Genomic DNA, 16,575 nt, shown 5'->3' with positions numbered 1-16,575 from the left:
CAAGAGTCCTAGTGAAAAGTTATAAGATCCCAGACTAAAATACATTCCTAAATGCTTAGGAGTTATACATATACCTTAAACATAAACTGACTTTCATAAAACTTTAGAGAATTATCAGTTGGGTCCTTTATTTTCTTATCTGCAGAACTGATAATAATCAAATATTTTTAAGTGTTTTGACCTTTAAAAGTGCCACAAATATTTCAAATATCTGGCTCACAGAAAAAAATAAAACAAAACACATAAATATCAGACTACCAAGCATTGAGTCCTATGCCACAACTCACACAAAAATGAGTAATTACTTCATAGTAAAGTCACTAGGGCATATATATATGCAGCACTTTATGAATTGAAAAATAAGGTACAGAATAAATATATATACACATAGGCTAGCTTGTTAAACATATTTGTATTGTTTCTAAAGGATAAAATAATTTAATAAATGTCATCACAGATCTTCACTTATATAATCTGAACTCCGATTCTGGAAAAAAATAGAAACCAAACAAATATAGAGGTGTTAGTTGAGCCAAGGCATTGCAGTCAGGGCTGAAATGCAGAGGCATTTAATAGCTATCTCGGAGAGTGACAAATCACCTGCCTCAATTGGCTCTAACTAGAACTATCAGCCACGTGTGCTCATTATGAGCCATAAATGTCCATAATTGACTAAAAGTGGGGGAAAAAAGGAAGGTAATAGCCACCGACTTTTATGTATCTATTACCCTGTTTCACCTTTAGAGATCTCCTTAATGCCTGGATTCTTAAATTCAACAAAAAGTGACCAATACAATTATTTTAGATTTTATGTCAGTCACCACGTAAGTTGAGCTGAAATTAGAGGCAAACAGCAATTGAGGGAGATAGATGAGAATGGATGCATAACATGTTGTAAAAGAGGTTGATTTTACTCTTTTAAGACTGAAATGTACTGTTTAAGAAAGCTGTGGTGCAATCTTTGAGGATTCAATCTCTGGACTAATCTTTTTAACCCAAGGGTATAAAGCAGGAGAGATTTTAAAAAACAAAAACAAAAAAACCCAAACTTTCAATATCTCTCAAAGACAAACTTTATGAAGAATTTCTGCTATCCAGAATTTCCAAGGCTCCCACTCTTTCAGAAACATGTTTTGCATCCTGAGCTTTGCAAAATATGCCATGTTATTTGCATCAAAGAAAAGAAAAATTCTTAATGATTTCACAGGAAACAAACCTACAGCTTCTTTCTAAAAGTCTCCTTTGTGTATGTATAAGAACTTCACGATATTGCCAGGAACCCAGCCAGCCCAGATACCACCTCAGTGTGCTTGCTTTTTAGAATTCCGTGACATGCACACTGCCTGCTGAGGATCTGAAAGCAGAGTAGTCAGGAGGATAATGAGACAATTTCAGATGTCTTCACATTCTGTCAAAGTGAACATTGGAAAGTGTTTATCACTATTATTTACACAATATTGTAAGAAAAAAGATTTTGAAATTTGTTGTTGGTCTGAAACACTTGGTTAATACTCCTTGGATAATAACCAAAAGATAATTGCATAGTAACACTGCAGCATATCACTCAAATCACTGGGGAAAAAATGGTTTCATGACCTTGATCTTTTGTGCCTTCCAAACTAACATTTTACACAGGAAACATATTCTGGGAACTTCTCATTCCTATCACAACCCATTACTAGTTGAACAATGAAGAATGAATATAGCATTTAAAAAAAAAAACCCTTATTGAGGTATAATTGATTCACAATAAACTGATTATATATAGGTGTACAATTTGATAAGTTTTGATATATGTATATAGCCATGCAATCACCACCACAATCTTTCCTAATTTTCCTTTGAATTCCCTCCTCCTGTCTCTCCCCTGCCCTACTTCCCCTAATCCTAAGCAACTACCAATCTGTATTGTGTCACTTTAGATTTGTTTGCGATTTCTAGAATTTTGCATAAGTAGTCCATGTATACACAATAAGCTTTCATTCTTCTTCAATAAATACCTAAGAGCAAAATGACTGGGCCATATGGTAAAACTATATTTAACATTTTCAGAAACTGCCAAACTGGTTTCCAAATTGATTATACCAGTTTACAGTCCCATTTTACATAAGAGAATTCTAGTTCTTCCAAATCCTCACCAATTCTTGATATAATCAGTCTTTTAATTTAAAGCATTCTAAAAAGTATGGGGTGATATCTCATTGTGGTTTTAATTTGTATTTTCTTCATGACTAATAATATTAAGCATCTTTTCCTGTGTTTAATTGCTATTTGTATATATTTTCTGGTGATATTTCTGGTCAAATCTTTTGCCCGTTTTTAAATTGTATCGTTTATCCTTTACAGCGGTCCCAAGCCTTTTTGACACCAGGGACTGGTTTCACGGAAGACAGTTTTTCCATGGACTGAGTGGGATTGGGGGAGGGCAGGGGGCGTCACTGCCTCGCCTCCAGCTCAGATCATCAGGCGTTGGATTCCCATGGGGAGCACACAACTTGGACCCCTCGCAAGCGCAGTTTGCACTGGGGTTCTGGATCCTATGAGGGTCTGATGTCGCAGCTGATCTAACGGAGGCAGGGCTCCGACAGTGATATGAGCAACGGGGAGGGGAGAGGCTGTGGGTGCAGGTGGGGCTTCGCTTGCTTGCTTGCCCGGTTCCTGGCCTGCCGCAGACCAGTGCCAGTCTGTGGCAGGGGTTGGGGACCACAGTTTTATTAGATATATGCTTTGCAAATTTATTCCCCCAGGCTGTGGCTTGTCTTTTCATTCTCTTACAGTGTCTTTTGAAGAGCAGTTGTTTTTAATTTGATGAATTCCAATTCATCAATTTTTCTTTTATAGATTGTGCTTTTTGTTGTTGTATCTAAGAAATCTTTGTCTAACCTCTGGTCACAAAGATTTTCTTGTATTTTTTCTCTAGCAATCTTATTATTATAGTTTTAGGTTTTACATTGGATCTATAATCCATCTTTAGTTAATTTTCATATGTGGTTTAAGATATTAAACAAAGTGTTTTCTTTTTGCATACAGATATCCAAAATCATTTGTTATAAAGATTTTTTCCTCCTCTGAATTGTTTTTGCACCTTTGTTAAAAATTAATTGTTTGTATAAGTTTGGGTACATTTCCGGACTTTATTATGTTCTGTTGATCTGTTTATCAATCTTTACCCAAGGCCATACTGTCTTGATTATTGCAGCCTTATAATAAGTCTTGAAGAAAAGTCATGTTAACCCATGAACTTTGGTTTTTTCAAAATTTCGTTTTGGCTATTCTGTATCCTTTGCATTTCCATATGAACTTTAAGATTAACTTGTTAATTTCTATTAAATATGATATGGAGATTATTTTTTTGAGATTGTATTGACTCCATAAATCAATTTGGGGATACAGGATATCTTAACAATATTGAGTTTTCCTATCCATATTAGTTATGTCTCCCCATTTATTCAGGTCTTTAATTTCTCTTAGCAATGTTTTACAATTTCCAGTATACAGGTCTTACACACCTTTTGTTAAATTTAATCCCTAAATATCTTATATTTTTGATTCTACATCAATAGCAGTATTTATTTCAATTTCTAATCATTAATTTCTAGTATATAGAAATATAATCAATTATAATAATATATTATATAACAGATAATATAGTTGATCCTTGAACAAAGCAAGGGTTAGGGGCACTGACCACCACACAGCTGAAAAGCCCCACATAAATTTTGACTTCCCAAAAACTTAACTACTAATAGCCTACTGTTGACCAGAAGTCTTACCAATAACAAACAGTCAATTAAGAGGGCAGGTGTAATGGCTCACAACCGTAATCCCAGCACTTTGTGTGGCCGAGGCAGGAGGGTCCTTTGAGGCCAGGAGTTTGAGACCAGCCTGAGCAACAGAGTAAGACTTTTTCTCTACAAAAAAATAAAAGTTAGGCCATTAAAAAATTAGCTGAGCATAGTGGTGCACACCTGTAGTCTCAGCTACTCAGGAGGCTGAAGCAAGGGGATAGCTTAAGCCCAGGATTCTGAGGTTGCAGTGAGCCATGATGATGCCACTGCACTCTAGCTCAAGCAACAGAGTGAAACCCTGTCTCAAAAAAAAAAGAAAAATATAAGGAAGAAATATATATTTACTATTCCTTAAGTGGAAGGGGATGACCATAAAGGTCTTCATCCTCATCATCTTCGCATTGAGTAAACTGAGGAAGAGGAAGGATTGGTCTTGCTGTCTCAAGGTGGCAAAGGTGGACAAAAGTCCACAAATAAGTGGACCCACACAGTTCAAACCTGCGTTGTTCAGAAGTTAACTGTACAATGTATAATATATGTAGTATATTATAACATAATACAGTTGAATATCTTACATTCTGCAACCTTGGTAAATTCACATTTAGTATCATTTTTCTAGAATCCATTAGATTTTCTACATTGGACAATCATACTATCTGCTAACAAGATAGTTTTAGTTCTCCCTTTCTAATCTGGGGGTCTTTTATGTCTTTCTCTTGCCTGATTGTGCTGGCTAGTACCTCCAATACAATGCTGAATAAAAATGGTGAGAATAGGCATCCTTGCTTTATCTCTAAACCTTAGGGTGAGTGCTTTGAGTCTTTGCCCATCAAGTATGATATTAGCTCTAGATTTTTCATAGATGCTCTTTATCAGGTTGAGGAAGTTCTTTTATATTCCTAGCTTGCCGAGAGTTTTTATCAGGAATGTATGTTGGGTTTTGTCCAATGCTCTTTACACATCTAATGAGATGAACATATGATTTTCCTTTTTTAGTTTGTTAATATGTAGATTTTCATTGATTGATTTTCAAATGTTAAACCAATCTTATATCCCTGGTTACAATATATCCTTTTTGTGTATTATTGGATTAGATTAGCTAAAACTTTGTTTAGAACATTTACATTCCTCAGGGATATGAATCCATAATTTTCTTCTCTGATAATAACTTCGGTATGAGGGTAATGCTGGTCTCATAGTAAGAATTGAAAAGCATTCCTTCCTCTTCAAACTTCTGGAAGTACAATGTAGTATCAATATTATCTCTTCCTTAAATGTTCGGAAGAATTCATCATGAAGCCACCTGGGTCTGGAATTTTCTTTGTGGAAAGGTTCTTTATTTTTTTCTTTTTTCTCTTTTTCTTTCTTTTTTTTTAACAGATCCCATGGAGAACTAAGTAGAAAAGTTCTTAACTACATTGAATACACATTCGATTTCCTTAATAGGTACAGGAATATTCAGATAATCTATTTCTCTTGAGTGAGCTTTAGTAAGTTATATCTTTCAAGGAATTTTTTCATTTTGTCTAAGTTGTCAGTTTTATTGGCATAAAGTTGTTTATAATAGTCCTTTATTATCCTTTCATTAGCTGGAGGACTTACTGTGATTTTCTCTCATATCTGATTTTGGTAATTCATGTCTTCTCTTTTTTTTCTTGATCACTCTGGCTAGAAGTTTATTACTTTAATCGATCTCTTCAAAGAATCAGATTTTGGTTTCATTGATTTTTCTCTACTGTTTTTGTTTTCTATTTCATTGATTTCTACTTTATTCTTTATTATTACTTTTCTTCTACTTGTGTAATGTACCATTTCCTCCTCTTTTTCCAGTTTCCTAAAGCAAAAGCTGAGGTCATTAGTTTGAGAATCTTTCTTTTTTCCTAATATAATGCTATAAATTTCCCACAAAGTACTGTTTTAGCAATGTCCTGCAAGTTTTGATTGTTGTATATTCATTTTTTTTTAAAGCCAGTCAAATTTAGCAGTGGGAGGTTGAATAGCAACTTTAGTGACACTAATGTTAATAAGTTCTGATAACCCACTACCATCGGACCAGCCTGTTGTATATTCATGTTAATTCCATTCAAAATACTTACAAATTTGTCTTTTGATTTCTTCTTTGATCTTTGGGTTCCTTAGAGTTTAGAAATGACTTCTTTAGTTTCCAAATATTTGAGGATTTTCCAGAGCTCTTTTGGTTATTGGTTTCTCATTTGATTCTATTGTGACCAGAGAACACATATTTTTATGCCCTGAGTAGCTTTAAACTTATTGAGACATGTTTTATCCTCCCAAAATATAGTCTATTTTGTTCTCCGTGCATATAAAAAGAATGTTCACTCTGCTGTCATTGGGTGAAATTTTCTAAAACTGTCAATTATTAATAGATTCAGTTGGTTACTAGTGTTATTCAAGTCTTATAACCTTGCTTATTTTCTGTTTACTTGTTAATCGTTGAGAGAAAGGTTCTTAAATTCTGATTATAATTGTGGATTTGTCTATTCCTTGCTTTTCTATCAGTTTATGTTTCAGGTATTTTGAATCTCTCTTATTAGGTATATAAATATTTTGGATTGTTATATGCTCTTGATGAATTGACTCCTTTATCATTATGAAATCACCTTCTTCATCCTGTTAATAGTCATTGTTCTGAAACCTACTTTGCTTACTGTCAATAACTACTCTAGGTTTTATTTGATTAATATTAGCATGGAATATCTTTTTCCATCCTGTTACTTTTTCCCTATTTCTGTCATTGCATTTAAAGTGTGGTTCCTACAAGCAGCATACAATTGGGCATTGCTTTTTTTATCCACTTTGATCATCTGTGTCTTATAATTAGGGTATTCAGACCATTTTCATTTAATGTCATCATGGATATGGTTAATTTTAAGTCTATAATATTGCTATTTTTTTCATATGTCCCATCTTTTCTCTTTTCCTACTTTTTCTGACTTCTTTAGGATTCACTGAGTAAAACAGATATATTTTTGCTGGGTAGAGTTACGGATTATAGAACATAGAATTCTAGATTAACAATTTTTTCTTTCATTGCTTGAAAGATGTTCCTCTGCTGTCTTCTCACTTATGTTGTTTCAGATGAAAAATCTACTATCGTCATTATCTTTGTTCTTCTGTATGTAACATGTATATGATAGGCAGAATAATCATCCATACCTGATTTAGATGATGAGACTTGGGACTTTTGAGCTAATAAGGTTTAGTCTAGATTTTTTATTTTGCATTGATGCTATAATGGGATGAGACCTTTGGAGATCGTGTAATATGGTGGATATATTTTACATGTGGGGCAGATAGGTATGTTTAGGGGCCAGAAGGTAGACTATGCTAAGAAGAATAATGGACTCCCAAAGATGTTTGTGTACTAATTCCTGGAACCTGTGAATATGCTAGGTTGCATGGCAAAGAGTTATTAAGGTTGCAGATAAATTTAAGGTTGTTAGTCAGATGACCTTAAAATAGGGAGATTATCCCAGATTGTCTTGGTGGGTCCATATAATCACAAGCGTCCTTAAAAGTGAAAGAGAGAGACAAAAGAATCAGAAAAAGATATGACTAAGTAAGCAGGATCAGAGAGCTCTATACTGACGTTGGAGGGGCTATGAGCCAAGGAATGTGGATGGCCTGTAGAAGTTAGAGAAGTCAAGGAAACAGATTCTTTCCTAGAAATTCCAGAAAGGAATGCAGCCCTGCTGATACCTTGATTTTAGCCCAGTGAGACCCATGTCATACTTCTGACCTGCAGAACTGTGAGTTAATAAATTTGTGTTGTTTTAAGCCTCTACCTTTGAGGTAATTCATGCAGCAATGATAGGAAATTAATTTCTCTTATTCTTCTCTGGCTGCCTTTAAGATTTTCTTTTTATCACTAATTTTGATACATAGGATTTTTACATGCCATATGCATATTTTTCCCAGAAAAGATAATAATCGAAAATGCAATTTTAAAAAATGTTTGTGCCATTAAAGAAAAAAGCAATAGCTGAGAAAAAGAGAAAGTTTAACAATGCCTAGTTGGGCTGTTCATACAAAGCAATCACTTTCTGTTGAAGACAGATTGCAAAAGGACATTTTTCATCTCTTAGTTAAATATAGTCAATATCAACAGCATTTTTAGAATTATTACACATTATTTTCAAAGACCTGAGACTTCATGATAAAGGAAAAATAAAAAATACACATTAAAGCTGCTCCATGGGGGAGCAGTGTCACAAACCAATAATATAAATGTTTCTGTATGTACCACTGAAGGCCGTAGAGTGGGCTGTTTTACCTTAATCTGGTTTAATAATTCATTTCAGGGATAATGCTTTAATAATGCTATCTATTAATCTAGCTAAACACTATATTCCATCAGGATTATAGAATTATATTGGGCTTTTAAAACTCCTTTCTTCTGAGGAACTCAGAGTAATTTTGTATGGAATATGGCTTTAAATGTCACAATGGTCCCAAGAAATTCATTAAATTCTAACTTTGATTGGAATTAGGAAAACTCTTCGTTTTCTAACTAGAGCTGCAGTTCCCAACCCCCAGGCTACAGACCGGTACCAATCCGTGGCCTGTTAGGGACCAGGCTGCAGAGCTCCGCCGTCCCCCGCCCCTTCCCCCTCCACACCAGTCTGTCAAAAAATTGTCTTCCATGAAACTTAGGAACAAGGGGTGTGGGCGCACACAGCTGGAGGTGAGCAGCAGGTAAGGCAGCAAAGATTCATCTATACAGCCTCTCCCCATCACTCGCATCACCTCCTGAACTCCACCTCCCTCATCCCCATCCCCCATCCCCCATCCCCTATCCGGTGGAAAAATTGTCTTCCATGAAACTGCTCCCTGGTGCCAAAAGGGCTGGGGACTGCTGAGCTAGAGAACCCCTGAGGATATTTTTAACTAAATAAGGATTAAATGTTAAGAGAGTACATTCAGCTATACAGGAAAAAAAAAATTGAATTTTGGCAAAGCAAATTCATAATTTTCAGATAATTTGAGGTAAACTGTTTCCATGAAACAAATTTTATTAACTTTTAAAAAATTACATAATTTTTTTAAAATTATGTGTTCCTTTTCTAAGTAAAAGAAACTAGGGCAAATCTAATTGAATCCCTAGTTTCTTTCATAACATTTAAAAGAAAATTATTGCACAGTAACATTTAAGTCAATCTCATAAAAATGAATTGAATCCCATGTTGTAGAAGACATTGAAGTCGGCTGCTTTTGAGGTACGAGGATGGGTGGGATGTGTCCCTCTCCACTAGGGTCTACTGTCCAGTGCAGGAAACAGAAACACATAGGAGTAACTCCAAAAGATGGCTTAAAAATAGTAGAATTGAAAAATAAATCTAAGAACTGGTTCTCTGAGGAGGAAAAATGAAAACATAACCTAAACAAACCTCTAGCTAATCAAGGAAAAAGAACAAATATACATAGAAAGTAATGAATGAAATGGGGTGCTATAATCATAGATATGGAAGGTTTTTTTCTTTACAAAATACTATCTACAATGCTATTCTAAACTGTTGAAAATATATATGATTTTATGAGAAAATAAAAATTACAAACACAAATTAAACATACTCATTAGATTAATAACCATGGAAAAAATGGGAAAAGTTTTCAAAGAAGACCGAATTGACTACATATTAAAAGCATAGCCTTAAATGCCATTATCCTGCTGTCCTTACAACCCTGGATAACACCACTCTCTGCCTCATCCAACCATCCTCTGAGCTCTGCTGGAGAAAAATCACAGTCAAGTAGATGGAATCTAATATAGTTTTATGGTCATCAACCTCAAATGGGCTCTCAGCTCTGAATGACAACTATAGAACTATGTTTTTCTAGTTGTGTTACTTTCCTATTCTCTACATCTCTATAACATAGATAAAAATCTTCTCTATTCTTCTCAAACTTTTGAATTCTGCCACCTCCTACCCTGACAAATCACTCAGCAGGCAATCTGAGGCAATCAGACTTCTGTTTTCTTGAAGAAACAAAAGCCATCAGAAGGACTCCCTCAAATTCCTGCTACCAGAACAATAATACAAACCTATCCATATATGAATCTTATTTTCTTTCTTCCTGTTTCAGAGAAAGAAGTGGCCTACCTCTTATGCATTTCAAGTACCTTACTCTTTTAATGTCTCCTCTCTTTCCTATGTAGTCAAATTGCCTCTCTCTACTGGTTTTTTCCCACCAGCCTTCCAACATCTCCCCTCCCACGGCCTCCCTCCTTTCTTGCTCCCCTTCATTTCTTCACCTCTCTTCCATTCCACAACCTATCATATTCTGGCTACTGGGCCCAACAAAACTCCCCTTGTCAAATTCATCCCTGACCTTCATGTTGTTAAATACAATTGACACTTTTCAGTTCTTCTCTTGCTTGTCCCCTAGGCAATATTTAATACCCTTGACAATACTTTCCTCACCTTCCACCTAATTAACAGGGTTTTTACTTTTTACTTAGCTCATATCCCTATGGATTGAATTTCCACTTCATTATACAATTTGTAATGATGTATTGCTGTACTTATTTGATTAGCATTATGAGGCAAAAAGACTACAGCCTGCCAAAGTAAGTCTCCTTCCCACCCTTTTGCCCCAATTTTCTTATCCAGAGGGCATGTGCTATATGCTCTGCATAAGTCTGGAGCTTCAGAGTGCTGGCTTTCCCACCATAGAAAGACTGCTTGCCAAAGAGCAAAGGCTGCACAGAAGATGTAGAGCTGAGAGATGGATAAAGGCAGGTTCCTGACGACATTGCTTGAATATATGGATCTAATTGACTCTGAAGCCCACTCAATCTCTAGACTTTTCTAGGGATGAGGAAGAATAAATTCCTTTTTTTTTTTCTTTTGGCAAACCTGGCTTGAATTGAGTTTCTTTACTTTGCAACTGAAATAGTCCTGCCTAATGCTAAAGAGATAGGTTTTATAAATTTCTAGGACACAAAATGGACAGGGCTTCATCATCAATTGGATATGGAAAATTAAATTTTCCAGATGGAGATTAGGGTGGGAGAGGGTTGGATAGGGTCCTATGTCCAAGCCAGCAAAGGAGTTTACATTTCACAAAATTACAATATGTGATTATGTGTGGAAGAGTGAAGATCAGAAAAAATTGAGAGTCTGAAAGCTGGAAATTTGAGTAGATGATCAAGACTAATCTAAGGTTCTAAGAATCAGACACTAGGGAGTCCACAGAATCCTGGTCTTGAATAAGCCTCAGTTAGGAAACAGATCAGTTTAGCTAGGGAATTTGTGAAATTATCAGTCGCCAAGAAAAAATTAAGGATCTAGAAACAAACAGATAAAGTTACACTGGATAGGTGTCGGGGTAACTGGGTCTTGTTAATCAAGGCAGGTAAACATCGTACGAAATGGAAAAAAAGAAAAAGTGGATTAGGTGGAACAAGACAATAATACTAGCAACCAAAGCTTTAAAAGTACTTTAGAAGAAGAACAGTTTATTTTTTGGCTTCTTTTGTAGTTACCACTGAGAGAAGGTAGCTCTGGGCACAAATGATTGCATAAAAAGTAGTTGCTGTCGCTAGGGTTAGGTGACTGTGATATAATCAACCTCATTAAGACTAAGATAAGGGTCAGAAAACTAGACATAATGAGATGTTCTTAATTTAAAAGATTAAAAGGACAGAAAGGATAGAAAGATCAAAGAAAATTACTACCAAAAATATCATTCATATTCTGAAAAATAAAGCAGGGAAGAGACATTGATGTTCAAATGACTCTGGGCAAAAGTCCACAATCCAGTTTAACATTGATGTTGTTTTCTTTTGGATGTGAGAAAGAGAGAATCAGGTTAAAATATTGACCGTGAGGGTCTAAGAAGTTATGCTCAGCCTGGGTGTCTTTTTAAGTTAAAAGGAGGCACTTTTGATTCATTGCACAGTTTGGGTAGTGTTTCCTTACACCCAGTGTGAGGCATTAATAACTGATTCAATTTTGGCTCTGTGCTAATTCAAACATCCTCTCCTATTTGTATACCATTCAGGGTGGAACTGAAAGACTTTATCTAAAACTAAGGAAAGCTGCCTGTACTATATTGCTGAGTTCCCCAAAACCTGCCAGTCATTCATAAGGTGAAGCCGATGTTAAACTTTTCAATTAGAAAATACATTTTATAAGACTTTGGAGATATAATTCAGTGGTAGAAGAAAATTTTGCTAGGTATAAGTTTCCTAAAAATACCTTAGGAGCCAGAGTAAGACTGATTATGACCCCTCAGACTCTCCCATCTTCTCTCAAACCATCCAAGTAAGTGTTGCCTGATTCTAGAATCACAAATAAAGCCAATTGAGATCTTTAACTAAATTTGGTGTAATTTTGTCTTTTGACAGGCCCCTTTAAGCATTTTTTCCTAGGGGTTTCTTTGAAAATTGTCAAATATTTAAGAGAGGAAGAAGCTAAAAGCTGATGTTCTGAGAAATTAATATTAAATAAATGTGAAATGGGTATTTAGAATTATGCACTTGATTTAATTTCATTTTTCTGAAAAGGAAGCTAAAATGCAGGTGGAATTGACAGGTCATGGTTACAGACTTCTATGCACTGTTGTTTCTCTCTGGAACTTTCTATTTTGTGTTCCAGTCCCTGCTCTGCCTCTTGCCAGCTGTGTGAATTTGAGTAAGTTATTTAAGCTCCCCGTGTTTGATTTTCTCATTTGTAAAATGGAAATAGTACTAGTATCTACATTAAAGGTGTTTGTGAGAATTCAATGGGCTAACACCTGTAAACACCTCAGCACAGTCCACACACAGAGGTGAGCACTTGGCAGTGTTGGCAATTCAGAACAGGAAATATTTGCCTCAGTCACTGTGTTGCTATGTGACTTCCTTAAAACAGCCACAGCTTCTCTGAATCTGTATCTTACTTTATAAAATACCTACCCCAAAGGACTGTTGTGAGACTCAAATGAGCCACTGGGTGGGCAGGAGCTTCATAAACTGCAGTCCCGTCAGGTCAGGTGCTCTTGTTGGGAGGGAGTACAGTCTGCCAGAAAGAAGACGGATCCAAAGCCAGATGGCTCTGACTTCAAATGCTGGCTCTCTGACTTTCCCAGTGGCTCTTCAGCCTGAGAAATATCACTCACCTCTTTCGCATCTTCCTCATCTGTAGAGTGCAGGTAATAACCTCAACCCTGACCTTGCTGGAAATTAAGTGAGAGAACTTATTAATGCACCAAACACAGTGCCTGGCCCATGCGTGTTAAGTTCAGTGAATTCTAGCTTACTACATTTCTTTTGATTTTTCCTTCCAGTGATGATTGTACCTGTTGGTCTGCAGAGTGATACAGAACACAATAGACCACGTGCCAAAGCTTCCCTACTTGGTTGCTGTGGATGAGTCTGTTCAGACCCTGGAAGACATAGCCAAGGTACAGTGGTTTCATCCCATACTTTGATGACGTATCCTAAATAGTTTTACCTCCTAAAGTATAGTTATGGAGTCACTTGTACAAACAAGACTAGGACTCCTATAATGGAATATCCTTAAAACCCAAACTCACTATCTGCATTTGTAGTGTATACTTTCAGAAATTACTACCAAAATGGCCTTTCTCCTTTATATGCAGGAAGGGAAACAAGAAAGGCCACTGTTGGGCTCCAGATGAGAAGATGAGAATCATTCCACCTCAGACACACACCAATGACACACCAGAATACTGAAATGTGTGTGTGGACACTTACCTCCTCCCCCTCAAAAAAACAATCTGAAGTAACATGAACCATCCAAAGAGCTAGTTTATTCTTATTTGTTTTAACTGAATAGTAAGAGTTGAGCAAATGAATGAAAATCAAAATGTTCTTTATTGAAACTAAAAAATTCAAACCAAAAAGACAAAAAAGTTTAAAGCCGCACCGTAAAAAATCACTTTTCTCTCATGTATGTAAGAGGATGCCCTGGGAATTTCCACTCGCGGGAAGATAGAGTAGATGTAATAATTTTTCTTATTCCTCCCACTAACTACAACTGAAAACCCCAGACATTATATATAAAAAAGTAAGGTGACTCCGAAAGGTAGAAAAAGAAGGCCTCCTGGGATCTGAGTAAACAACATAGAGGTAAATTCCCTGGGTTTTCTTTTTGCCTCATGTATCCCAAACTGGAGCTGAAGAAACTGGCAACCCAAAATTGCCAATTGGTGTGGACAGGAAAAGCCCCAACAAAAGCTTGCTCTCCCTTGCCAACGGACCAGGAAAAAGACAGCCTAGTAAGACAGACAACTTTTAAACAATAACCACTCTACTGCACCCAAACACCACAGAAAAAGCAGTAACCCTATCCCCACCCATGCCGGTAAAGTCTGAGTGGGGAGCCTAAACTTCCATCCTCAAGAAAACGTAACAGAGCATCTCAGTACTCCCACAGACATGGAGTAACAGGAGGTCTAATGGAGAGCCAGGTCTTTTGCCACTGCCTAGCAGTAATGAGGCCACCCCTATTGTGGTGTAGTGCAGAGTAGACCTGGTAAGAAGCCAGAACTCCCACCCCTGCCCAGCAGTAATGAGAAGCCTCCACACACTCATGTGTCAACAAAGACTGACTGATGAGCCTGCACTTCTACCTCTACCTGGCAGTTATGAGGCAGTGCTACTAAAAAAAAGTCAGCTAAAATAGAAAGTTTAGATAAGATCCAGAGTGTCATAATACAATATGAAAATGTCCAGGTTTCAATAGAAAAATCACTCATCATACCAATGAAGAGTTCAGACTGAATGAAAAAAGATAATCAATAGATGCCAACACTGAAATGATAGAGATGTTAGAATTAACTGACAAAGATTAAACAGCCATGATAAAAAAATGCTTCAATGAGCAATTATAAACACACTTGAAACAAATGAAAAAATAGACAACCTCAGCAAAAAAATGGATGATATAAAAAAGAAACAAATGGAAATTTTAGAACTGAAAACAACCAAAATAAAAAGCTTAGTAGATGGAGTCCTGTTTTGTAATTCATTCTGCCAATCTCTGTCTTTTAATTGGTGGATTTTAACCATTTATATTACATATTGCTATTGATATGTTAGGTCTTAAGTCTGCCATTTTATTTTTTGTTTTCTGATTGTTCTCTCTTTTCTTCATTTCTCTGTTTTATTTTTCCTAACTTCCTGTGGATTACTTGTACCTTTTTTAAGAATTCCATTTTGATTTATCTATAATATTTGGAGTATATCTCTTTGTATAGATTTTTACTGTTTGCTTAAGTACTGCATTATATGTACATAACTTATCCAATCTACTGGTGCTGCCATTTAACCTATTTGAATGAAGAAAAATCTTACCTCCCTTATGTCTCTTTACCTTTCCCCATTTATAATATAATTGTCTTAAATATTTTCCCTACATACATTGAGAACCACATTTGACAGTGTTATAATTTTTACTTCAACCATCAAGCATAATTTGGAAAACCAAGAGGAGAACAAAAGCCTTTTTTTTCCCATATTTTTTTCTTCCATGCTTCTTCTTCTTTCCTGATGTTTCAAGATCTTTCTTTTATCATTTTCTTTCTATTTAAAAAATTTTCTTTAGCCATTCTTTTAGGGTACATTTGCTGGCAACAAATTTTCTTAGCTTTCTTTCATCTGAGAATGTCTTCATTTCTCCTTCATTCCTGAAAAATATTTTCACTGTGTGACAGTTATCCTAGGTTGACAGTTATTTTGTTTCAGCCCTTGAAAAATACTGTGGCACTTTCTTCTGGCCTCCATGGTTTCCAATGAGAGATTTGCTGTTATTCTAATTGTTTTTCCCCTTACCCTGACAGGCAAGGTATTGTTTTTCTCTGGATGTCTTCAAGATTTTTTATTTGTCTTTAGTTTTCAGAAGTTTAATTATAATGTGTCTCGGCATGAATTTCTTTGGGTTCAATCTGTGTGGGTACCAGCTCCTTGCATGTGGGTTTAGGTCTCTTGCCAATTTGGAGAAGTTTTCAGTCATTATATCTTTGAGTACTTGTTCAGCCCAGCCTCTTGCCTTTTCTCTTCTTCTCTCAAGAGTTAAAGGACTCTGTTAAGAGAATGAAAGACAAGCAATAGAGTGGTAGGGACATATTTGCAAGCCACATATTTTATAAAGGACTAGTAAATGTCTAGAATACATAAAGAAATCTCAAAATTCAACAGCAAGAAAATAATTCAATTATAAAATGAACAAAACACATGAAGAGACATTTTATAGATCTTAAATAAGTCCATGAAAAGGTTTTTCAATATCATTAGTCATTAGAAAAATGCAAATTAAAACCACAATCAGGTATCACTACATGCCTATCAGAATGACTAAAATAAAAATAGACACAACAAGCAGGATGTGGAGAAACTGGATCACTCGTGCATTGCCAGTGAGAATATAAAATAGTACAGACATTCCCCAAAAATTTGGCAGTTTCTTAAAAAACTAAACATACAACCACCATACAACCCAGCAATTGCACTCCTGGGCATTTATCACAGAGAAATGAAGACTTATATTCACACAAAAGCCTGTACATGAATATCCATAGCAGCTTTATTCACAATAACCAATAAAAGAATGATTTTTAAAAACTGCAGTACACTTAAACCATGAAATACTACTCGGCAATAAAAGAAGAAGCAGGAGTGAGCGCTGCCCTTCCCCGTGCCCAGGCCAGTGCCCCGCGACGCCGCTGACCTGCGCCCCTGGCGTGCGCGCGGTGCTGGACGGCTGCTCCTGCTGTCTGGTGTGCGCCCGCCAGCGCGGCGAGAGCTGCTCAGAACTGGAGC

General features: G+C 36.1%; 1 pseudogene; it reads left to right on the top strand.

The window, feature by feature from the left end:
• LOC105821262 overlaps positions 1-16,575 on the top strand; it is an 80,995-nt pseudogene that overhangs the window by 63,077 nt on the left and 1,343 nt on the right.

The sequence above is a fragment of the Propithecus coquereli genome, unplaced genomic scaffold, assembly GCF_000956105.1.
Source record: "Propithecus coquereli isolate 6110/MARCELLA unplaced genomic scaffold, Pcoq_1.0 Scaffold116, whole genome shotgun sequence".
NCBI classification, from domain to species: Eukaryota; Metazoa; Chordata; class Mammalia; order Primates; family Indriidae; genus Propithecus; species Propithecus coquereli.
Note: the sequence above shows the minus strand (reverse complement) of the source record. Positions and strands in the feature narration are given on the sequence as shown.